General features: G+C 35.0%; 1 protein-coding gene and 1 non-coding gene across 2 annotated transcripts in view; both read right to left on the bottom strand.

Moving 5' to 3' along the window:
* The window catches only part of LOC113234023 (tRNA dimethylallyltransferase), a 278,793-nt gene that overhangs the window by 198,383 nt on the left and 54,774 nt on the right, over positions 1–25,636 (bottom strand). The gene's annotated exons all lie outside the window — the stretch shown is intronic.
* Trnat-agu lies at positions 21,756–21,829 on the bottom strand. The gene has a single exon. It is a non-coding gene; the product is annotated as a tRNA-Thr (tRNA).

Below are 25,636 nucleotides of genomic sequence, written 5' to 3'. Positions count from 1 at the left end.
GTAGTTGATCAAAGAGACCAAGCCGTAGTACATTGCAGGATGTACAATTAAACAACATTAATTTATGATCAAGAGCTTAGCCAGCACTATTGCAATAGATACATGTTGGAGAGTCAATAATACGATGCGATGGAGATGAGCATTGAATCGAGCGAGGCTCATTCTCGAGAGAAGTGAAGTACACTGTTGCCAGGGTTCTTGAGTCGAAAATTACGGCTGTTTTTAACGTTACGTTTTGTGCTTCGAAAGCTCTGGTTAAATTTATTTGAACTATTAAACGCCATTCCGTAACCGAGTGTGGATTCTACATGCGCCCTATTTGTGGTTATGATAGCTTCCGTAATTGTTCTGGTGTGGCATAGTGTGAAGAGCTGGTGCTTGTAACTCGCGTTCGTCCTAGCTGCTTCGTATTTGTTTTTTAGATTTTCTTTAGGGAATACACAAACTTATTGATTTTCGCACATAAATACATTCTCGAAGTTGCTTGATATTCCAGCGTTACTCTAAGAAATTTTTGCGGGAAACCTTCAGAACTACATCGGTATGTAAACTGAAATTATATTTATTTATAGTAATTAAATGTCTCGACTGATAAAATCGTCTTTAATAGGATAGGCTTAAAATAATGTTTAAATTAATTGAAGCGCGCCGTGATCATGATGGAACTTTCGATGGCCCGACAAATATCCTGTGAAATTTAACTCTTAGATCACTATTTTATACCTACACCACGTAAATAAAAACGTATATATATATATATATATATATATATATATATATATAATTTATTTTACGAAATATCAAAACCTGAAGTCTCAAAACCTGAGTCCCCTGGTGTGTCGCAACTCTACAATGGAATAGAAAAACTTATTTAAAGCTGAACTACCAAACATCACCTTTACCGGTTGAGTCAACCGTGACCATGGGACCTGTAAAGGGCCCGAAACGTCGGTTTGTTTGAAAAAACAAATATACGCGATTTAAATCCGGAAAAATAGTTTCATTTCCGCAATCGCAATAACCTAAGAACTCGATACCAAACATCAATTAGAAGTTGTTTTACTGTTTAAAAATCAAGAAATGAGTCGTTGTGTACAAGAAAATACATTCAACCTGTGACTTATTTTAAACCTAAGTCATTTAAATACTCTTGTCACTGCAATTTATTACCAGGCCCCTGGAAAAAGTATTTTTCTGCAATTTTGCTGTTCGTAGCACATCGTGAAGACAGCATCAAAGCGCAAGTGACAGCACGGCACGACAAAACTGAACGTTTCCTGGTCAGGGTTTTCGTCAATAACCAACCTCAGATGGCTGATATTTTCAGTATAAACATAATAGTCATTTACAACTTTGTACCTAAACCTATTAGACAGTACATAAAGTGGTGAATTGTCGAGGTCTTTACAGATTGACAGTCGAAATCTCAGTTCCCTGTATATCATTCCCAGTACTTTCGTTACCTATACAGTAAGTTCACTAAAGCGATTTATTGAAACTGAAAAATTAATGTACTACAGATTTTGCATGTCTTCTGCTTAGCTAAAACAAAAAAGAAATTAGATGCCAGAATTTTGTCAATATATTTCCCTTATAATTAAAACTAGTCAGTCGTATTATTTATGTCAAGTTCATGGTCTTGGTCTTCCCATTAGAAGCTACGATAATAGGTACGTCGTCATTGTTGTTTCGTTGGTCTATAATAGTAGTTATACGATATATAGTCAAAAGCCTCCGACAGAGCAAAGAATAGTCCTGCAGTTAACGCTATTAATATTACACAGTACCGATTTTATAAGAATATACATTGCTAATGTTGTAGATTTCGTGTTTTTTTATTTTTTATAAAGACTTCGCGCTTTCCTTTTTTCTTCCTATGTAGGTGTTGGGAACACTGATTCAACGAACGTTTTAATCAAATGGTTGTTATTTCATTGAGTCAAGTCATTTCTTACTTCAGAAGTCTTTGAAAGCGTTAGCAATGTCAACTGGGTTATTAAATTTTAGTATTGTTGATTGCAAATTTCATTCATTCATTTCTCGTATTACAAATTTCAGTCTTAATACGACCACGTTACGTTACATTTATTGGTGCTGCTATTTATAAATTTTGTGTTAGCGCTTTTCGTTGATCTATAAATATTTCCTTTTATTGTTTTTCATCTACGGGCATCGGAATTTACGTTTACTTCTAGCACTTTTCCTCAATCCACGTCTCATCCATTTCTGTCTTTTGTCGATGATAAGTATTTAATTCAAATTTCGAAAAACATAAATTCTATAGCAGGCGGTATACATTAAATCGATCAAATGCATGAGAAGTAATGAGAGCGCATTCAAATATTCTCTGAATAATTTTAATACTTTGCAAAGAAAAATCTCATTCGTAGTTAAAGTAGAATTTTAATTTCGGAGGCGTATGCTGTACAGGAAAACTTGGTAATTGTGCTATATCACAGCACATTTATGTTGCTAAAAATATGATCTATATAGAAGTGTTTACGCTTGGGCACATTAATAGGGATTTCTGTGTTATGATTTTGTAATGATTCCTGTAATTAGTTTGTTGTTCTTCTTGGTTCAAATGTAATAATATTAAAGTCACAAGGGACTACAATGATTATCTCATACACTTTTGATGTATATTATGTAATAAAGTACTCTGTAAAAGAGTTTAGTCTGATGAAGGGCTTAACGCACAGATTATAATAAGTCTGTGTACTGGAATTTCAATTCTGCACTTCAAATAGCTTTTGAACTGCCAAATGTCTTTACCTTAAAAATTAATTTGTTATAAATTGTCCCATGTTCCTTCTTTTTTTTTCCTAGTTCCTTCTCTTCGTGCGTCTCGGCATAAGTTGCAGCCAAAATATAATTTCGAATTTTTAAGTTTTGGTTTCGATAAATATATATGTCCAAAGCTATATTTTATTCTCGTAAGTCAATTAGCGTTAATTTTAATAATGTTTACTTAGTCAAAACACAACTAATATTTCGAGGAATTGCTTGAAAATGTGATGTTGGCTGTTCAGTACTCTCATGTACGTCACTTTGGAAATTGCGATACTCCAGATCTATAATAGCCTCTACTACTTTATGATCAGAAATTATGTTGAGCTCTGCATTCCGATGTAAGCGATCTGAACTCCAATGGTCAAAAGCGACCGTAAGGGCCTGTGAATAGTAGCAATTCGCGGACTGAATGTCTAAGTATGGTTGTGAATGTTCTTTTCTTTTCTCAATATTCAACAACGACCTGTCAGTATCGCGATATCCAGAGTAGTCTCTAAGCTAAGCAAGGAGTACGGACGAGAGCGATCTGTTGTCGTTGTTGAACGGTAAACGCAGGTAGCGGCCGTTCGGACCGGTGGATGGGTAATCCACGGCCCAAGCTAGACATCATTGAGTTTGTTGTTGTTAATCGTAAAACGATACGTACACCAGGTCGTGTAGTATCCAGGATAGCCGACCTGTAAAATACTTTTATTGTAGATTGATTAAATATGTATTTATACATAGTAAATTAATGTAATAACTGATTCCTAGCACATAATAAATAGTATCGTATGTGACTAGATGACATTTTATTGTATAGAGTATTGGTGACAAACAGATGGCGCTATTCGCAATTGCATAATGTTAAATTGCAATATCAGTTTAATTCGAAGGAAAGGGTTGCAACTAAATAAGTTTTATTGCAGATAGTTAAAATAATTAATAAAGTATTTGAATATAAAGAGTATTCATTTTTACCCAATTTTCTCATCAGCCAATCGGCGGCCGTTTCCGTCACATCCCACGCTGCTACTAAAAAGTAGGGTTGAGTGGAGGGACGGGGTGGCGGAATCGGCCGGTGCTCAGTCGTGTGGTTTGCAGGAGTCCGAACGGCTAGACAAGCAAATTACTTACATAAAGTGATTGTACTACATTGTTGAGGAACGTGTGATCAGTTACGGAAAATATAATAATATTTCTTAACAACTGGGCATTATTTCACGTCCACGAAGAGCGCTGCAACATTTGTTTGTATTGGCAAATTTATAGTGCCAAAAAATATGTATTATGCGACTTCACAAGTGCATCTTTAATTTTAAGTATAGTAGATTGTTCTCGTATAAGTATACCAACATACGTATAGTAGTATAGATTTAATCATCGCTTCAGCAATTTGTTTTATTTTTATCAAAATTACAAAAATAACTTAAGGAGGATCCATTTTGGTTAAGTTCCAAACTTTTAATGAACACCTGAAACTCAATATTTCTTGTTTATTTACTTTAATTTTTAATCTGAGAGCCACTGCGTTTATAAATCCCACATTTCACCAGTACCCTTCTAAACTGGAACACAGTAATGCTGACATTACTGACGAATTCTTTTACGAGGATCTCTACTGCTACTAAGCCTGGCTTTACAGATCCGATGGTCACGGCTGACGACCTGCACCTAGGGGGCCCGAAACATTGGTTTGTTTGAAGATACAAATATACGCAATTTGGATCCGAAAAATAGTTTGATTTCCAATGTGTAACAATCGCGAAAACCTAAGTGTGGCAAACCTAAAACTGGATAAGCGCGTGAAACGCACGATTGCATCGCTACACTTGCGATTTGTAGACGATTGCATTGATGCTAAATCGCGACTGCATCGATGCAAACGCGCGGTCGCATCGAGAATAAACAAAGTCAAAGTATTATTCCATAGGTAAAATAAATTTACACACTGACTTCCCTGGGAAGAACGAGCAAGAAACTCTAGGGATTGCTCTTTTTAAATAAATTTAAATGCTATGGAATACACTTTGAACGGAATTTGTGTGGATTCTGGAGCCATGTCGTCTTTTCATTCATTTTTATCTAACACGTAGTCTTCTATTTTGTAATATGACTTTGCATTGAAAATATTTTTAATGCAGTTTTTAAACTTAGGAAATGATAATCTTAATATATACCCCGGGATCTTATTGTAAAAACGTATACAGTTCCCCATAAAAGAGTCGTTTTTCCTGGGTTATACAAAATCGTGGTACCATGAGTTTAGACGTAGCTCTAAGCTTAATTAAAACGCGCGATTGCATCGATACAATCGTATCGCAGACGATTAGCGGCTGCACCGCTGCTGCATCACGTTTGCATCTCGTTTGCATCGCTGCTAAAAGCTGCTGTGTGTAACCGCTCTAAAAACTCGATATATAAACAGAAATGTTTTATTAAAGTATTTATTATAAGCTGCTGACATCTTGTGAGCACCGATTTCTTAACATAGTTTAATTTACTTTAAGAAAACAAAAAGAAGATTGCGGGTCGTGGCTGAATGCTGAGCGCATGAGATCGCCTGGTGTTGGAGGGACGGAATAGAAAAGGCCTTTGTCCATAAATGAACGGCGTTAGGGTGAAGATGACGGTGATAACAGAATTAAAAAGCGAGTTAAGAATGAATACTGTATTCAAAAAACAGAATTTAATAATTTCTGTGAAATGTTTTGACTTGATTTTATAATAAAAATAGACAGATGTATACGATGTTTATACAAAAGGCGTTGCAGTCAAAAGTTTTATCATTGAACTGTCCATATCATAAATGGCATAGAGTTTAATTTAAATATTGAGTGGGCTATATTCGAAGGGTGAAAGTATTACTACAACTGTAATATAAAAAATACGTAAGTGTTATTTGCTAACAGTTACGTAAAGTATATGAATTGCATGTTCGTTGATTCACATCTTTCTAACCAATGACGGAAGCACTAACCTTGTGAAATCAATAAACATATAAAAAGGATAAATAAATTGCGAATAATTTTTGAAATTTTTCTCACTGTGATTTTTTTATTTTACATCATCTCAGTTGGCTGTCGACAGAGTGTCAATGGCGGGATTTTGTACGTTTTATATTCTACTAAAGTTTAGAGTAATGGATCGTCTGTGGCTAGCCAGCCATCAAGAGCCATTGCATTTTTTTGGTATTCTGCTCTTCAATGGCGCGTCGAAGGCCTAGTGTATTAATATTGAATGGCTGTTTAACCGAGACAAAAATTAAGACATGCATAATAATTTCCATGGTAGTTTTTGTAAAGCAACATCCATGGTTAATAATTGAATGAATGAATGCCATCACTGCCATTCCACTGAGATTCAACTGCCATTGCAACAACAGAAACAACAATGGCAAAATAGCAAATATTATCTTAATGGAATCCCAATTATAATGACATATAATTTCAAGAAACTTAGCAGAATTGGACCGAAAAAGAAAATATCAAACGATTTCGGAATAAAACCTGACTTGAATCCGTCCGTAAATGATATTATTGTACATGAACGCACTTTTTTGCTGAAAGTGTTCCTGAGGGAGCCATCCTGTGCCCAATTCTGTTACTCATGCATAAGTGATTTTGAATTGAATTATTAAAAATGATCTTATTTGAGGTTTCACATTATTTTGTTGCCATATTATATATATCTCCACGAAATTATGTGTGTAGGCGCGTTACGATTGTAACATATTTTGGGTTGATATGTCACGTGTCATTTCCTCCTTGTTTAGTTTGGTTCTTCCGCTACCGCTTTCTTTACATTAGCAGTAAATCACACTTTTCTTAAAAATTTCGTGTTTTTTCAATCGTAACTTATTTCATGACTAAAGTCAGACTCACTTGAATTTCTACATCCCTATACTTTGACACCAAGCTGAAGCGACTCTATATAAACAGTTTAAAAACACGGAAACTCTAACCTGCAAGTTTTATCGGCTAAGAAATAAATTTGAGACGGTCGTGAAATTTCGACTAAGACGCTCTTCTGAGGATAGATTTACTCGGCTATTAAAGAAACGTGCCAAAGCTGTCCCGTTGGACTTAAATGAGGTGCGAATTAGTACAGAAACCTGGCGTATTCCATTGCCAATTTACACTCACGAGAGGAACTAAACGCTGGAAAATTTTATATTACAACAATATAATTATATTTGATAGGTCGGCGGTTTAAACCTATGACTCTAATAAAACTATTTCTGCTGCCAAGCAGTAATATGAGGATTACTGCGTTCCGCTTTTGAACGGTAAGGGTGCTGATGAAATTACAGGCACATGGGACTTATCGACAGGCGCAGTGTCCCTCAGATCTTTGCGATTTAAAGCTATGAGTAGCGTTGCAACTGCAATGGACAGGCGTGTTGCTTAACATCAGGCGCATGACTTCTTTGTCCCGTCACTTAGTATCATAAAAAATCCACATTTGTGAGGGCTTAGTAACAATACCTCTCAAAGTCAAAGTCAAAGATTATTTATTCCATAGGTAAAATAAATTTACACTTGAAAACGTCACATTTAAGCTACTGCTCGTTCACTACGCTGACCTCCCTGAGAAGAACGAGCAAGAAACTCTAGGGATTGCTCTTTTCAAATAAACTTAAATGCTATGGAATACACTTTGAATCAAATTTGTGTGGATTCTGGAGCCATGTCGTCTTTCCATACTTCTTTATCTAACACGTAGTCTTCAATTTTGTAATATGATTTTTCGATCAAAATATTTTTAATGTAGTTTTTAAACTTAGGAAATGATAAACTTAATATATGCTCCGGAATCTTATTGTAAAAACGTATACAGTTCCCCATAAAAGAGTTGTTTACCTTGGTTAAACGAAATCGTGGTACCATGAGTTTGGACTTAGCTCTAAGGTTAATATTATGGATATCTTCTTTCTTATTGAAATTATGTATATTTTTACGGGCATATAAAATATTTGAGTAAATGTACTGTGATGCTACAATCATGATACCAGTCTCCTTAAACTTTTCTCTGAGAGATACCCGAGAGCCTAGACGGCACACAGAACGAATCGCTCGTTTTTGCAATTCAAATATGGTTTGAATATCTGCCGATTTACCCCACATGAGAATCCCGTAGGACATTATACTATGGAAGTAACTAAAGTAAACTAGTCTAGCAGTACTAACATCGGTAGCCGGGCGGCGTCGTGGTGAATGTTCACTGATCCCACGGCGCCGACTCAACCGGCGAGAGGGAAACCCGGGGGGGTTTCAGTGGGGTAGGCCTTCCAGTGTGGAGATAGAGTCCCCACATAACCCCTGAGTCTCCCTGGGCTCAGGGGTATCCATAAAAATTTCCCCCCTGTCAAAAAAAATAAAACAAAAGTACTAACATCGGTAAGCTCACGTATTCTGCGGACTGCGTATGCAGCGGAGCTTAATTTGCTTTAATTTGCTGGCCAGTGACGACATATGTGGAAACCACTGAAGTTTACTATCTAAGGTCACTCCCAAGAAGACTGCTTTATTAACAAGGTCTAAATTTTCTCCGTTTATTTCTATGCTTGGACTAGTCGATTTTACGTTAGGTAATTCAAATTTAACACATTTTGTCAACTTGGCATTAAGCAATAAATTGTTAGCATTAAACCAATAAACTAACTAAATAAACTCTATATATTATATAAATAAACTCTCACTAACTAAATGGAAACATTTTGATGAAATATACATGTCAAGGAATGAGAGGGTCAACTTGGCCGCCTATATCCTCGCCTTAGAGGAATGTTCGTGAGGATGAGAGAAATATTCACTTCCTCTTATTATATGGGGTTTTTCAAACGAAGCGTGAAGGGGCATCTTGTAGCCATGCAGGGTTGAGGTGGTTAACCAAGTGTTTGTATCAACACATTTTAGTGGCAGTACAGCTCCTTGTGAAAGAGTTCGTCCAGGGAAGTACTGCCGCCTTTCCCATTTCTGCCGTCAAGCTGTAATGCGAGCGTTACTGCGTTCCGGTTTGGGATTGAATTTTTCAACTTATGTCTCAGGGTGACGGGTGCAGTGGCAGTGCCACTAAGATTTTGGTGGCACTGTAACTGTTATGGTTGGGCGTGTTGCTAACCACCAGGTGTAGGACTTCTTCGTCCCGTCACTAGATATTATAAGAAAAAAAAAACATATGCTGTAATATTTTTTCAGTTTCGTTTCGTGTTGGGCTCAAACAGGATAATGCTGTCAACTCCACAAATACGTAATATATGACATTATAGGAAGACATTAGATGTACGAAGTGAAATACCACTGCTTGGACAGCTGAAAATACCAGGGTATGCCGACGATCCGGCGTTACTGGGACGGGAAGCGGATACGTAGTTAATGGTGAAGTAGTTTCAAAGTTTTCCGCTAGATGGCATTGATACAAAAAACTCATTTCCAAATCGCGTGTTAAGATGGTCAAACTTAAATCCTGAAGGGTAAAAGAAGCGAAAAAAAACGGACAATAGACGGTAAGAGCATAATTTTCAGGTTAATTTTCTGTATCTAATTTCGGTCGTAATTTTTATTGTGTAAATATTCTAGAATATTACTTAATATTCGAGTGGAGTATATTGACATATTATTTAATACATCACGATAATATACTGGTAAACCCAAACAATATAATTGCCACTGAAAATAGGTAGAGAAAACTAACTTGAAAATTACCCAAGAATCTTTAAAAATCCTGCAGAGTTTTAGGGGTCAACCTGTATAAGTATTTCATTCTCACTCCACGAAGAAGATAAACAATACGAATATGCAAATTACGTCGAAAAAAAAAACGATACGAATGGATTATTCAATTGATATTAGCATTTAAAGGACAGGAAGGGAACAAGGTTAGGTTAAATAGGTACCCATTGTCTTTGGCTCTGCCGGTCTATGGACATTTGAATGTTCATTTACTTTATTAATGTTAAATAAAGTGAAAAAAAAAACAAATATGAAAATACCACTTTTTATTACCACTTTTTTGTATGTTTTTGTGGCAGACACCCACAGTGATCACATCATGGAATTGCTGTACCTTGCTCTAGGACAAAGTCCACTAACTTATTGTATTTCTACTTGGGGTGAGGCTGCTAAGAGTAATTTTATTCTTGTAGAGAGAGAACAAAGGGTTGTCCTAGAAGTTGCCTGCTTCACACCACACCACCTCGAGTTACTTGGTCTGGACTTATCATCTAACCTCAACTTTGGGCAAAAACTCCTAAAATACTAGGCATATAGGAAATGAAACTATTTTTCCGGATTTAAATCGTGTATATTTGTTTTTTCAAACAAACCGACGTTTCGGGCCCTTTACAGGTCCCATGGTCACGGTTGACTGAGGTGGTACAGTCTTCAACCAGTTATGTCTAATATTAATGCAAACCACCCTATTTTTTCCACTATAGTTACAATAGTTATTAATTAAATACCTTATTTTTAATTTTACAAAGAAAACATTCCAATTTACGCTACATTAAATTTTACAAATTATTTTCTTGAATGAATTTTTATTAAGTTTAATTTATTATTAATTATTAATAGAAATTAGAATAAACTAAAACATATTAATTAGTACTGCAGTCTTATGTCTGTTTGGGATTTTTCATTAGAGGAAATATTGGAACCCAAACTGGTGGTACGGAGAAACCATCTTCCCTGTTGAAATTAGGATGTTTTTTAATTTCAATGGCCTCTCGCAGCATCCTGGGCATGCATCCTGTTTACAAGCTTGACTGTGAGTGCGGTCTCTCTTATATTGGACAAACAAAGCGAAGTATTTGTACCCGCGTCAAAGAACATATAGCTGATGTCAAACACCGTCGCGTAAACAAGTCTGCAGTCTGCGAGCATGTCATGGATAAACCTACACATTCAATGAAGTTTGACAAACCCCAGGTCCTTGCAAAAGAAGTCCGTTATCTGCCCAGGATGCTGCGAGAAAATACTTTTTTGTCGAAGCCGGCTTGTCGGTTTTCTATCGGATACATTTCGGGGAGTGTGCGCAGGAACTTTTCAATTTAGTTTCACCCTTATCGTTCCTCCTACGGCCGACTAGTAGGTCCGGAACACTCCGTTCTTATGTCGTCGTATTCGCACTAAGCGCTTTGTTTCCTCTTTTCTGATACGTACGGCAAAGGAATGGAATACTCAACCGGCGGCATCTGTGTTTCCCCAAAAGTGCAATACGACGGTATTCAAAGCTAGATTAAATAGGCATTTTTTTGGCAAACATCGTCGGTCACATCGTCGCTTAACGTCACATAAGATTGCGGCCAAGCGTGTCAATTACAAAAAAAAACCCTACCGGTTCTCTACAAAGGCTTTTTACGCTTTCTGTAAGCTTCTTTCTCACTATTTGGCAGCTATTCGTTCTCTGGACGATGTTGAAGCAATGTTGTCCCTCAGATGTTTGCGATTTAAAACTCTGAGTGACATTGCAACTGTTATGGAGAGGCGTGTAGTTCACCATCAGGCGCACGACTTTTTCGTACCGTCACTTGAACTGGAACGCGCATAAAAGTCTAACTAACACTAAAAGAAGTGGAACGCGCATAGAAGGGTTATTCAACTTTAGGATTCTGCCAGCTCAAGGAGCACACTTCATACGCCTTAAAACTTATATATCCTTAAACAGTCTTAATATGGTATAGATTTAGATAATAGTTCTCTATAATTGGTTTTAGAAAAAATACATTGTTCTTATAGACTTATTTCACTCAAGTCAAAATTTTAAGACCTTTTTAATACCAAACAACTTAATTAAGTGTAATCTCTCTTAAGATTTACTCTTATAGTCCTTATTTTAGTTTAGTTTATCTGTAGAACATCTGATTATTTTTAGTAAAATTGTTCTATACACATCCAGTAAAGTCTATTAATACTCTAAAAACTAGTGTTCTTAAGTTTATTCTAGATATATTTAATTTATAGACATTCTGTAGTGTTTGTAGTTATGACAAACACGTTATAGCGCGTCTTCAGTGGATTTTATTTAAAAAAATACTACAATTAGGGTTTTTATTCTATTGGACATTGTAAGAATTCATGCAAAATGGATAAAGTAAAGAATATTAAAAAATCTGGTGGAGGTGGTGCACCTTGGATATTAAGTCACATCATTCGATACAATCAGCGTTGCCAATGCCAATTGTCCAAAATCCCCAAAAATCACGGTTAAAATCCCCAAATTTGGGGCGAGCAAAGTTCATATTCCCCCCATACAAAATCCCCTCACCTCGACTTTTGGAGTTCCATTATTTATTAGAAATACATCGCTTAAAAATACAATAAAGAATTAAGAAACTCAAAATGTAATAATCTATTACGTTTGCTGTGAATGTAAACATAATGTAAAATGTAAAACTAATTACAAAATTAGATGACCTTAAATCGTTTATTTATTTTAATTAGATTCAACATTAATCTGTAATCAGTCTCTGAAAAAAAAAAAAAAAAAACATTTTTCTTTGCCTTACAAAATGAAGTAAATTGATTATTTGTTGTGCATTAGGTGACACTATGTTAATGTTAGAAATAATCAATGAGTTTCGACCTATATTTAATATTTAAAGTTGACGAGTTGTGGTGTGGAAGTACCAACTGCTCGGCTTTGTTTATCAATAGCTGATTTCGTTTTGCTTCATACCGGGGACCGGCCTAAACGAGAGAAAGAGTCGCGAACTCAACACGCACCGACTGGTAATTTTACCATTCAGAACCAAGTGCTCTAATAATAATTCTATTTAAGCTGCTTGTTAATAAAACGAGGAATGTGTGATGTTGAAAAACACGTCGATATAGTCCATCACAGTGTTTCTAACAGTAACGATCAAACTAGCGATGCATCAGTAATTGATAGATAAAACAAAATGATAAAATGTTAGAATCCCCACATTTTCCTCACATAGCGCCAATCCCCACAAAATCCCCAATCTAATCACAAAATTCCCCACGATTCGGGGAATTTCCTACAAATTGGCAACGCTGGATAGAATAGTCGTAATTCGCGAACGAGCGGCATTTTGGTTTGTTGACAAATAAATAAACATTTTGAAATAATTCCGTGTTCTGAAGTCGTAAAAACAATTGAAATGAGCGCGTAAACTACTGTACTTCAATGTTGTGTATGTGTATTGTGCCGTCTATCAATAGAATACAGTGAAATCATTGTGTGAAATGTGGTTGGCGTGAAGAAATAACCTCAATTTTGTAACGAAAATTTTATTTCTTCCAACATAAGTTAGATATGTCATTAAAATATTCCTTATATTTATATGATAGGGAATTTATCCACTTTTCTAATCATATATAACACATTCCATATAATTATACAAAATAAGTTTTTTTGCCACAAATTGGATTTTTTAAATTATTTTTTGACCTAGTGTTATGAAAAGCATTTTATTGCATAATACGCTCACTATTCCCTAAAACTTTTAGAAAGGTTTTGTAATACTGTCAAAAAAAATGGCTTAGAAACATCGCGTTTTGTAGACAATCATAAAAGTTTCATAGGAGTGAATATTCTTCTACAAGATCAAGTACATAAAGCAAGTAAAAATAATCTTTTCGTATTCTAAATTTTTTCTATAGAAAAAGCTATAGACAAAATGCTCCCAACAGTGTTTTGAAAAAAGCTTTAGATTCTTATCGCCATTTTTATTTTTAAAGAATGACTATGAAGTATCCGAGAAAAATTTCTTTTTAAAAAAAAAAGTACATCTAAGTTGAAATTACCTTGAAAAAGCCTAGAACTTCTTGAAAATGGTTTGTTTTGTGAGTTATTTTGTATATTTAAGCTTTCTATAAATATTTAAAACCGAAAATCGATAACTGTATTTTTATTAAGTTTATATTTTATACATAAATATTTAAAATTTAGCGAGTGCATTACTTCTATGACAGGTTTTACATCACTTTTCGCAATGTATTTAAAGTCGCACATCAATTCGCGCTTTCTAACCGATTAAACATTGCGCGAAAAAGTCAGAAATATTATATCTAATTTCGCCATGTTGCAATTTTGATAGTTTATATTTTGTAAGCCATTAAACTTGAAATCTATTAGTATTAAGAGAATTGCGTCTTACGTTTGTAACGCTATAGTTACTTTGGTTTTAAAATAGCATTACTAAGAAAACTATCATAGACTATAAATTATCTAAAAACTGTCTACAAGACCAAATAAAAGCTGTCTACATTCTATAAATGGTCTTGTAGCATTCTAAAAGGGTTACTTGAGAAAAAAGATAAGAATCACTCTTAACACTACCTACAGATAGTCTCTCAAAGCACTCTTGTGATCTACTAATAAAGTTGTGCCCACTTTTACTTTAAATTATCTAGAAACCTTCTTCGAGATATCTTGAGGAAATTTGAACTCTTAAAATATTCAATCGACTTAAATTCTATTAGATATCTTATAGTATATATTTAGATATGGGTGTGCTGCTTGAGAGGTATGAGTCGATTCATTAAATAACGATAATTTCAGTCTCATCAATCAGCTAGTATCATCATCACCTACAACCCAACTCCACTAACTACTTTCCCTCTTTTCATTACGATGTTTTCTCTTCACACTTATCTATTAGAAAGAGGTATTGATACTAAACATTCGCAAACGCAGGCATTAATGTCGTGGTGGTTATTTGTATTTGTCATATTTAGAAAAGAATCACCATATGTAGATAGTTTCTTTTTTATGATAGCAGTAGGGCTTGCACAACAGAACGCGACTTGGGCGAGAGCGATATAAAGCGCGAGATACTGCTATTTTCGCATACAGGTTTCGCGCATTATGTCGCTGTCGCGCAAGTCGCGCCATGTCGTGCTAGCCCTATAGGTCACGGAAAAAACAAGTATGTGTGATAAAGTATTATAGAAATACTTAAGATTTCTCGTAGATGGCGTTACGGCTTGTGTGTCGTTGAAAAACCATTTACAAAGACACGACAAGAAAAATACATAGAAAAATTCGTGAGTTCCGCTGGTTCATACCCTGGCTTAGTTGGTATAGCATCTGACACGGTATGCTAGAAGACGTCAGGAATTTTTTCTGAGTTTTCCATCTTTGTATTAATAGTTATAACAAACTAATGGAGTAATTTCACAAAAAAATTATTGAATATCAATTCAATAAAAATTTAAAAATTTACAGTTGGCGAAATATTATTTGCACCGATTAGACTTATCGCTTCTCCTCACTAGGACAAAAGACTTAACCGTCTCTGTAATGCACGTGCCATCTGTATAGTGCAAACAATTAGTTTGAACACTTTTACGCATTGGCACTCAATTCCAAACCTGGTAATCTTTATGGGGAACGAACTTTGTTGAATTACTAAAGAAAGAGTCAGGCATTTGGTATTTTACGGAGTAATTACAGGTTTAAAAAAGCTATTTATTAGCGCATCCATGACTCGTACGACGGACCAAGATCATTAGGTAAGTCCATGTACACTTTGACTAAAATAAGCGTTAATGGTGTTATTACTGTATTGTAATAGAAAGGATAAGCTGTGTGAAGAGATAACATTCATCGGTGCAAGTAATATTTCTTCAACTATAGATGCTGTAGTATCCGCTTTTACAAGTAAGAGCGTATTGGTGTTTGTGGTGTCTCCAGGCTGATGGTCGAACACAGATTGACCCCATCTACACCCGTATCAAGTGACGTGTGCGCTCGAGATAAATCATAGACAATCCGCATACACTAACATGCCGCTATAAATTGAGAAGCAACTTTTCTCCTATCGCCCGTATTGGTTTGTAGAGTACAGCGTCTGATATTATACATTCATATTATAACCTACTATTAATGGTACTTACATTTTATTTTAGATTTTTTACTAAACGCCAAAGAGATAATTTGACGCGTTTTATCGAGGCTACGAAAGCGTTATATACAGGCTAATTTTACTACGAATCAAGATGCCTGGTATTTTTCCTCGTGGAATTGGGTTAATAACCCTTAATTGTGTGGATGTAAGTGGCAATTCATTTTAAGAAAAAACAAATGTAAATCGTTCTTAGTTTGAAGAACATTCACATTAAATTTCAGGTTAATAGACCCAGTGTAATATAATTTTTTCTGAAGAAACTATTTCCTACATTCAGTTATTTATTACATTTATATGGCGCCATGTCGTGCAAAATATTGATATAAATACTTATGATTTCTCATAGATGGCGCTACGGTTTAAAGATATAATAGATACAGCGTCATAATTAGTCATAGTAACAAAGGAAATTCAAGCTGATGCTTTTACGTTCACACAAAAGAAATATTTCATAGGGAGTGTTTATAGAAAGTTTCAAATTAATAGGAATAAGGAAGTTGAATTGCCGAAATAAACTTTAACACTGTGCATTGAAACTCTTCAAAATGTAAAGATGCAACATAGAGCAAACTAAGTAGAAATACTCATCTCATGTCTTCGATCTTCAAAAACAGTTATTATTTATCCCTTTTGTATTTTGCATTTTTGGAAAATATTTTTACATTTTAGTAATAAAAGAATAAAATAATAAAAATAAAAATAAAAATAAAAATAAATAAATAAAAATAAACATGAAGGAGAGTGATCTCCTTCATGTTTTTTATCCTTTTCAATACGAAAAGAAAAATATTTTTCATATCTACATAAAAGATTACCAACCGCTTTCACCAGGCTCTGCAGTCTTATTCACAATAGAAAATCATTTGTATATTTGGATATCCTGTAAATAGCATATCCCGCTTTTATTATTTGAAATAACAAACGAACATTTCAATGAAATTTGTTATAGATAGTTAAAGAAAAACGTTGCGCAATATGTACGTGACGCGCAAAAACAGGTTTTTGTTTCTTTGAGATGCATCATAGCTGAACCTATTAATAAACCTGTCCGTATATAAACTTCATATAAATAACTTCGCCCTGCACCTGTGATGTTGCGTTGAAATAACACCATAGGATCTTTATCGTTACTACGCTAATTGCTCGATGCGGTGCTTGTTCACCCTAATTAGAAAGCTTGCGGTCAACAACAATCCCTATGCACATCAAGAATGTCTATTTTTAACTATAATGGTCGATGGGTTTCTAATTTTAAGCATGTAAATAAATTTTAATTTTGTCAAATTACTGGAAGTGACAAAATCTATTGGTAACGCGAGGTAAATCTATACAACCACACTTAGTTTTTTTGACACGAAATGTATATAAGAATAAAGGAGATGAAGAAATTCGTAGGATCTGCTGACTCGATCTATATTAGCACAGTTTGTAAAAGAGGTAGCCACAGTAAGGCTAGAGACACTGGTTCGAGTCCAAGTCGGATCGAAGGAATTTTTCTTTGCATCAATAATAATAACAAACTATTATAGTGGACTATGTTCACAAAAACATGTGAATATCATGGTAGTAAAAATAATGCTGTGCAATTAATATAGCGACATCTCTGTCAGCCTTCTGGTAGCTTAATAGGTACATTTAAGTTCTCACAGGTGGCGCTATGGCAAAAAAGCCGTTTAAACCCAATAATAAGATCTACAACAAGCACATGGAGAAACTCGTACGTTCTGATAACTCGATTTGTAGCTCAGTTGTAAGAGCCACAGTCACGTAAGAACATTTATTTGTGATTGTTCGATCTTCTTATCAATAATAATAAATAGATAAATATTTTAAACCTTAATAGTCACTAGACTATGTGTACCAACACATCTTAAGAGTTTATTTTCATAGTGATCAAGTGACGGGACGAACAACGGTTACAGTGCCACTACACTACACTAGCAGAGGTGTTCACCGCGAAAGCTAGCGAGTTGAACACCCGCGCAGTTTACGACACCCGAGTTATTAAAGCTCGCAGTGTAGTAAGTCACTGAGCTTCGATAACGAACTAGCCGGTTCGAAGTGTCAACTGACGTGTGCCGCCACAGCACCAGCTTGGATTATTAATTTGTTTCTAGAAATAATTTGGAAATTTTACTCGACGACCCCAACCAGATTATTATAGGCAGCGAACCATCTCATGTGGTGGATCACCTTTCTCTTTGTGATTGTTCGATCTTCCTATCAATAATAATAAATAGATAAATATTTTAAACTTTAATAGTCACCAGAATATGTCTACCAACACATCTTAAGAGTTTATTTTTATAGTATCACGTGGCGGGACGAACAACAGTTACAGTGCCACTCAGAGCATTATTAAGTCGCAAAGATCTCAGGGGCACTGCCGCAGCGCCTGTCACTCTGTGACAGAGTTGACAAGTCCCATGTGCCTGTAATTTCACCAGCAACCTTTACCCTTTAAAATTGGAAGGCAGTAACGCTCAAATTACTGGCGGCAGAAATAGTTAAAGGCAGTACTTCCCTGGACGAATTCTTTCAATAAGAAGTCTATTGCTACTAAATTCGTCTACCCCGGAATATCTGGCTCAAAACTTAACTGGAGTGACCTGCGGCAATGGCAAATCTCACCGGTACCCGCATCTATGTTTATTAGTTTCACCTCGCTCAACTCTTTTTAGGGGCAGCTTCCGATTCGCAGCGAGTAAGTGCCGGAATGACCTCTCGCCTCCGGTAAAAAATACCAAAACGTTCTTTCAATAAAAAAAATGTGTGAACAATGGTTCTTTACAGAAATCGAGTAGCAATTGGTTTGTGTTTAATCACATAGCAACAGTAAATAAATAAAATTAATTTTTAAATTTTTTATATATTTTTACTTTTAATATAACACAGACAGCCATTACTACTAATCGCGTTATTAGACAGTAAACGGCGTATTTAGTACCTATTCGTCCACCAGATGTCGCGACTAGGACGAAATAGCTGTTTTTGTAAGTAATTGGTTTTATACTGACGAGGTACAATTTTTCTAAGCTACTCTAATTTCTAGTGATAATTAACAAATCAGCTAGATGTCCCTTATTTATATAGTATAATAGCACGTATTTTTATGATTACCGGCTATTCTTTTATTTTGTTTAGGATTAGCGCCATCTACACATATTAGCAAGCATCTATTGACGCGTATTTTTGTCAGAGTTCAGATAATAATTTAGCTCATGGTAATTTCTTTTATTTCATATTCGAGAGGAATTCATTGATAAGCACGGCCATTTTGAGCACGTTCAAATTAGCCGCTGTTAGAAGCGCTGCAGCCGCGCGGTGGTCGCACGACTGTTGCGCTTCTAAAGTGCGACCAAATTTTTAGTGATGTTTTATCTTTAACTCAGTTACGCGATTGGATTCTGACGAAGTAAAATTACTTTCACCTAATTCTTGGGGAACACACTTCACATATAGGTATTGAAAATGACTCACCAGCAATGTTTTTTTCAGTTGTAGTTTTAGTTTCAAAATTGTCAATAAATTTGAGACATGAATTTTCCCATGCCTTTAAAAAAAGGCATGGGTAAAAACCCAGTCGATTCGAATAACTAGCGGTACTGCTATCCCATATTGCAGAGTGTTGTTTTAAATTCTCTATAAATTGTTCAATTCGATTTTCATCCATCGTGGTTAATTTGAAAAATTAACATGTACACTTCACTGAACGCGACTGCAATCGAGCGTGACTGCAGCGCGACTGTCGCGCGGTCGCCGCGCGGTTTCTGCGCTTCTAGATATTGTATGAAAACTTATACTTGCTGCAGCGCGTCTAACAGCGGTTAATTTGAATGCGCCCTTACATAATATAAACTACTTCCAGGCTATCGATCAGCACCATTTAGATATAAGATGGGTTTTTGACCTTTTTTAGAGTTACGATCTTTAGTATGGAGATTAGCAGTCATCTTGTGTTCTTGGTCCATAATAATGTTAAATTAGTTTCCTATTCTCGAGTTCTTAGGTTTTCGCGATTGTTACACATAGGAAATGAAACTATTTTTCCGGATTTAAATCGCGTACATTTGTTTTTTCAAACAAACCAACGGTTCGGGCTCTTTACAGGGCCATTGTCACGGTTGACTGAGTTGGTACAGTCATCAACCAGTTATATCTAATATTAATGCAAATCACCCTATTTTCAGTCCACCGTGACCATGGGACCTGTAAAGGGCCGGAAACGTTGGTTTGTTTGAAAAACAAATATAAGCGATTTAAATCCGGAAAAATAGTTTCATTTCCTAGTTTCCTATTTTTCGGTACTTTTTTTCCCTTCAATACAATCGGTCTACTGTTCTGATCGGTCCACTTTCCCAATCGGTGCACTTGCCCAAATGGTCCACTTTTCCGATTCGCCTATTTCCCATTTCGTCTACTTTCCCAATAGGTCCATTTTCACTATTCGTCTCCTTTTCGGGTAAACAACGGGGAGAACAAGTCGTGTTCAAACACATTAATAAATAATATAAACTGCATTACTCATAAACTTTAGTACCATATAGAAGGTAGTGATTTGAGATAAAAGGTCTGTAGTTGCTATACTTTTTTTTAATAACACTATGTGACGGGACGAAAAAGTCGTGCGTGTGGTAAACGACACGCCTATTCATAACAGTTGCAGTGCCACTCAGAGCTTTAAGCCGCAAAGACCTTAGGGGCACAGCCACAAGAAATAGGTAACTAAATTTGAAAAGGCCAACAATATTTCTAAACCACCGATAAATCGATAGCATTGTTCGTAATATCTATCTTAATTCAAATTGTAAGTAATTATAATACGAAATAATAGAAACAGAAGTGAAGGATCATGATACCCTGCAGCGAAATAGGTAGTAAAAGAACAATGGTTTTGCTACCACGTTTATAATCTTATAAATAATTTACTGCTTTGTGATCTCTGCAAAGTTAAGTAAACGCACGAGTTAACTATATTGCAATTGATACTCAGGTTTTTTTATTTTTTATTTTAATTTTATTTTTTTCCGTTATAAGAATTATCTTTTTCCGTAATTTTAGCGATAACAATTTTTTTTTAAAGTTAATATAAATCAGTACTAAAAAGCTGGCCTCAAAAGTCATTCATCTCCTAGTTTGTCACCCTTAGAGGTGGAATATTTTATTCAAATTTAAATGGGACCACTACTGAGGTACCCCCTTTCCAACATACTTTAAAAACTTTCCAACATTAATAAAATCGGTTCACAAATGCCGAAGTTATCGCGTAACATACATACAAAGAAAAAAAACATACAATGGAATTGAGAATCGACTCATTTTTAAAGTCGGTTAAAAATGTTAAACATTGCAAATACCTCTTCATTTCAATTGAAAAGAAATTATTTTATGACTTAAATACATTAAATTACATAGACACGGAAAATTTAATTGAACTGAAGATATAGTTTTAGAAATATATGAGTTCTCACACACACTCTCCCACATATACATAAACTCACACACATGCGCAATTACCTTCACGACCACACATCAACACATACATTTTAAATACTTGTTCGTTGTTGCCTCATTGTAATATACTTTAAAGTATTTTTACATTAACATCTCTGTCAAATTTGGTGTAAACTTAATAGCAACACGTTGGGGAGCCTGGAAGCCTAAAGACTTGATTTCTCTCTTGATTTAGTTTACTTAGTTTTATTAAAATAAAATCTGTTTTTGCAACAAATATTTTGTATTCAAAATTTGTGGAGATAAATCTTAGAGGATGGAAAAAAATAGTCAAAGAGATAAATAAATTTATCATTTTTTTAATTTGTTATAAAACTTTGTTGGTAACCCCTGCAAACTATTTTAATATATAACATAGATTATACAATAATGAGAACTAACACCAGCACAACACTTTTTGGTATTTTCCATTTTCTAATTAGAATATTAGCTATGTTCCTAAACGAGAATTACTCATAATCATCATCCTAATAGAAAAAACACGGCCATAATATTTTTTTAAATTGTTTTAACAGTTTTGAGTTCCACATTGCGCCATAAATAAAAAAAAGAAATAATAAAAAACAAAATTATGGGATAACGTTCATCCTGCTCAAGGCCCCGGCGAGATTCGAACTCGCGATCTCCTGTTTACTAGACAGGCGCTTTAACCAACTAAGCCACGGCGCCGCTGACAGCAGCGACGAAATTTCGTATCACATGAGTTTTGACGCGTTAAAATTGGTAATGGCCGCACCCTTTTCAATATTTGTGTGGTAAATTGTACTGTGCCTATTAAAATCACAGGAACCACTGTTTGCAAACGATTCACTTTGGTCATGGTAGACAATATAATAGTAGACAATAAACATAATTTGTATTGTGAATGTCTCTTGCGATAACTTTTGCTATTTGTGCAATGTTTGTCCAAGGGGAAGATAATTTTATTATCGATATTATTATTTTATTGCTATTTTTATAAGTGCGGTCACATACCGTGGGATTCAGGGGATTTTTATTTATTTGTAATATGAGCGGCGGCTGTCTAGTAGGAAACCGGTTACTTCTCATTGAGAAGTCGGAAGATTCTAATACATGTGGCGGTATGTTACAAATAACTTTTACGTCTCAATTACGTACCTACTCGTATATTTAAACAAAAAGATAAATAATGCATTTAATAATTATTTATAAATTACAAGTAAAACAAATGTAACGAAAACTTTGATAATATTAAAATAAAGAACAATAAAAAAAAACTTTAAATTATTATAAAATCTTCACAAAGCTGTACAATAAAATCTCAGAACTTAATAGTGTAGTTGCGATGCCTAAACTAAGTATATTTTAGGCATTTTTTGTACATTTTCATTATGTAAAAGTTTTAAAACAGATTTGCTATATTTATTTGATAATAAAACAATTAGTTGTATAAATAGTTTTTACAATTAATTGCAAAATAACTTCGGGCAAACCTTCTGCATAATCATAAGTTTTATTCGTAAGCCAGGCTTTGACTATCATTTAAGATCCTATTTATAATAATAATAATAACAACACATACACACTCACAGTCTACTACGAAAACCCTGTGTCGCGGGTGCCATGGACACTCATATAGATAACCACAAATTACACACAATTAACGAGAGAAATTAATGTAGGCCATACAAATATTTCTCCCGACCCAGGAATCGAACCCGGGACCTCTGCGTGGCAGACCGACACGGTAACCGTTCGGCTACGGAGGCACATCTTATTCATAGTTAATTAGATATTATACGTGTGTTAATGTTTAGGACCAATATCTTTCGCTTATTATTATTATACATTGCAATGAAACCTTGTAAAACTTATGAAGATTCGTAAATACTCACTGTAGAAGAAATCCGTGCCCCGGTATTGGAATGTATAATGGTTTGGACTTATTATAAAAATATACATAATTTCATTAAGAAAGAAGATATCCTTAATATTAACCTTTGAACTAAGTCCAAACTCATGGTACCACGATTTCGTTAAAAAACATTTAAAAAAATGATTCTTTTATGGGGAATTGTATACGTTTTTGCAATAAGATTCCGGAGCATACAATCATATTATCATTTCCTACCTTACATTAAAAGTATTTTAATTGGAAAGTCATATGACAAAATTGAAGACTACGTGTTAGATAAAGGTGTATGGAAAGATGACATTGGTGTAGATTCCAGCAATCCTTAAAGTTTCTGGGCGTTCTTTTCAGAGTCGTCAGCATAGTGAACGAGCAGCAGCCTAAAAAATTACATTTTCAAGTGTGTTTCTTTGACTTTGACTTTGTAAAATTTCGGTAAATTAATCTCTCTGTTAACTAACTGGTTTTTGCCACGGGATAATAAGCGAAATACAAGAACAGTTTAACAAAAAATTTCACAACATTCAATTAAAAAATAACTTTTTCAATTGTATCTTTTTTTTTCTATGGAATAAATGATTTGATTGTCTCTTTGATAGATATAGCATGGTAATCGAGTCCTGTCCTGTCCGATCAAAGGAATTTTACTTCGTGTTAGATCTTTGTATTAATAATTATAACAAACTAGTGCAGTAATTTCCAAAAAAAAAAAACTAATATCATGGTAGTAAAATATAATATTGATTACAATAACACAACAATATTGATTACAATCAATATAACGATTGATGATTAATGATTAACGATTGTTACACATAGGAAATCAAAGTATTATTCTGATCTAAATCTGATACAATTAGTATGTTTTAATTTATTTCTAATTTCTTTTAATTTAGTAAAATTCATATTGTTAAAGTAAAATAAAAAAAATGGTTAAACGTATGTAACGTACATTGAAACATAGTTTAGTAAATTAAAAATAGCGTTTTTATTAGTATTAATAATTATAACGAAAAATAGGGTGATTGTATTTGTAGAGCTGTAGTAGAGCTCCTTGTGAAACAATTCGTCCAGGGATGTACTGTCAAATCACAGTAATGTGATCATTAATCATTGCGTTCCGGTTTTGAACGGTGCCTGGTGAAATTACAGGAAAATGGGGCTTTTCAACTTATGACCCAGAGTGACGGGTGCAGTGGCAGTGCCCCTCAGATCTTTGCAATTTCTGGTTCTAAGCGATACTGCACCTATTATGGACAGGCGTGTCGTTTACCACCAGACGCACGACTTGTTCGTCCCGTAAATTAGTATAATAAAAAAATTATAAATAGTATAAGACATAATTGGTTGATGACTTAACTATCCCAGTCAGCAGGTTTGATTGAAAAAAATATATATACGCGATTTACATCTGAAATATAGATTTTTTTAAATGTACACACTCAACATAACCTCGCACTAGAGAAACCCTGAGTCGCGGGTGCCATGGACACACACATAGACAACCACAAATTCACGAGATAAATAAATGTAGGCCATACAAATATTTCTCCCAGCCCGGTAATCGAACCCGGGATCTCTGCGTGGCGGCATGGTAACCGTTCGGTCACGGAGGCAGTTACAGATTCGTTTCCAGTAACAAATTTTGTATTAAAAACGTCTCTTAACAATAACACTATGTGGCCAAGGTGGGTGAGATTAGCACAGGATCGTGGTAGACAGCACAAACTACGGGAGGCCTATACCCAGCAGTGGGTGAAGTAGGGCTGTGGATGATGATGATGATGATGGCCGAGGGTTGGAGCAAACAAATGTAAGGCTCGGTCCAAATAATTTATTGTAAAATAGGAATAGATAAAGAACAGGAAATCGGAGAAAGGTAAAGTAAAGGCCCAAAAGGGCCTGTATTTGGACGAATACTATGCTTACAAGCAGTTAGGTTACATGATTTTTAATTATGTAACTGGTTAGAATTTGATATGAAGTCGAGCATGTCTGCTCATTTCGGAAATTTAGTAGGGAGTGGTGACGAAAAGAAGGGAAGCATGAGTGGTGAAGAAAAGAAATTAAACAACGATTCGAAATTTGAAAGTAGGTGGCCAGGAACCAGAGAAAAGTGTGATAAAAAGGTGAAATGACGATGAAAGAGGTGGCATCGTCACACCTTTAGTACAGACTCAAGAGTACATGAAACTTGGTACTTAAGAATTAAATACAACTCTTAGCTTACTTTAAGAGCGGTCTAAAGTTCAAACTGTCAAGTTTGATATGTGATTGCACGTATGTAGTTAGTCAATTCAAAGTAAACAAATACTCTGTGTAAATTGAGGAAGATGGTAATGAATTTAAAGTAATGAGCTATCACAGCGAACATGTCATAGCGATAGAGGTACGGTTAGTAGCGGCAGCGTTATCGACGTACTTTATTGACATGTTTTAGCGTCGATACTTCCAATTAACACTACGCCAACTTAACTAAATTTAAATGCCTCTGTGGTCGAACGATTACCTAATGCTGGATTGCCATGCAGAGGTTCCGGGATCGATTCCCTGGCTGGGAGAAATATTTCTCTCGTGAGTTTGGGTGTAATATGTGGTTTTCT

The sequence above is a fragment of the Hyposmocoma kahamanoa genome, unplaced genomic scaffold (assembly GCF_003589595.1).
Source record: "Hyposmocoma kahamanoa isolate Upper Pololo Valley unplaced genomic scaffold, ASM358959v1 81, whole genome shotgun sequence".
Taxonomy (NCBI): Eukaryota; Metazoa; Arthropoda; class Insecta; order Lepidoptera; family Cosmopterigidae; genus Hyposmocoma; species Hyposmocoma kahamanoa.
Note: the sequence above shows the minus strand (reverse complement) of the source record. Positions and strands in the feature narration are given on the sequence as shown.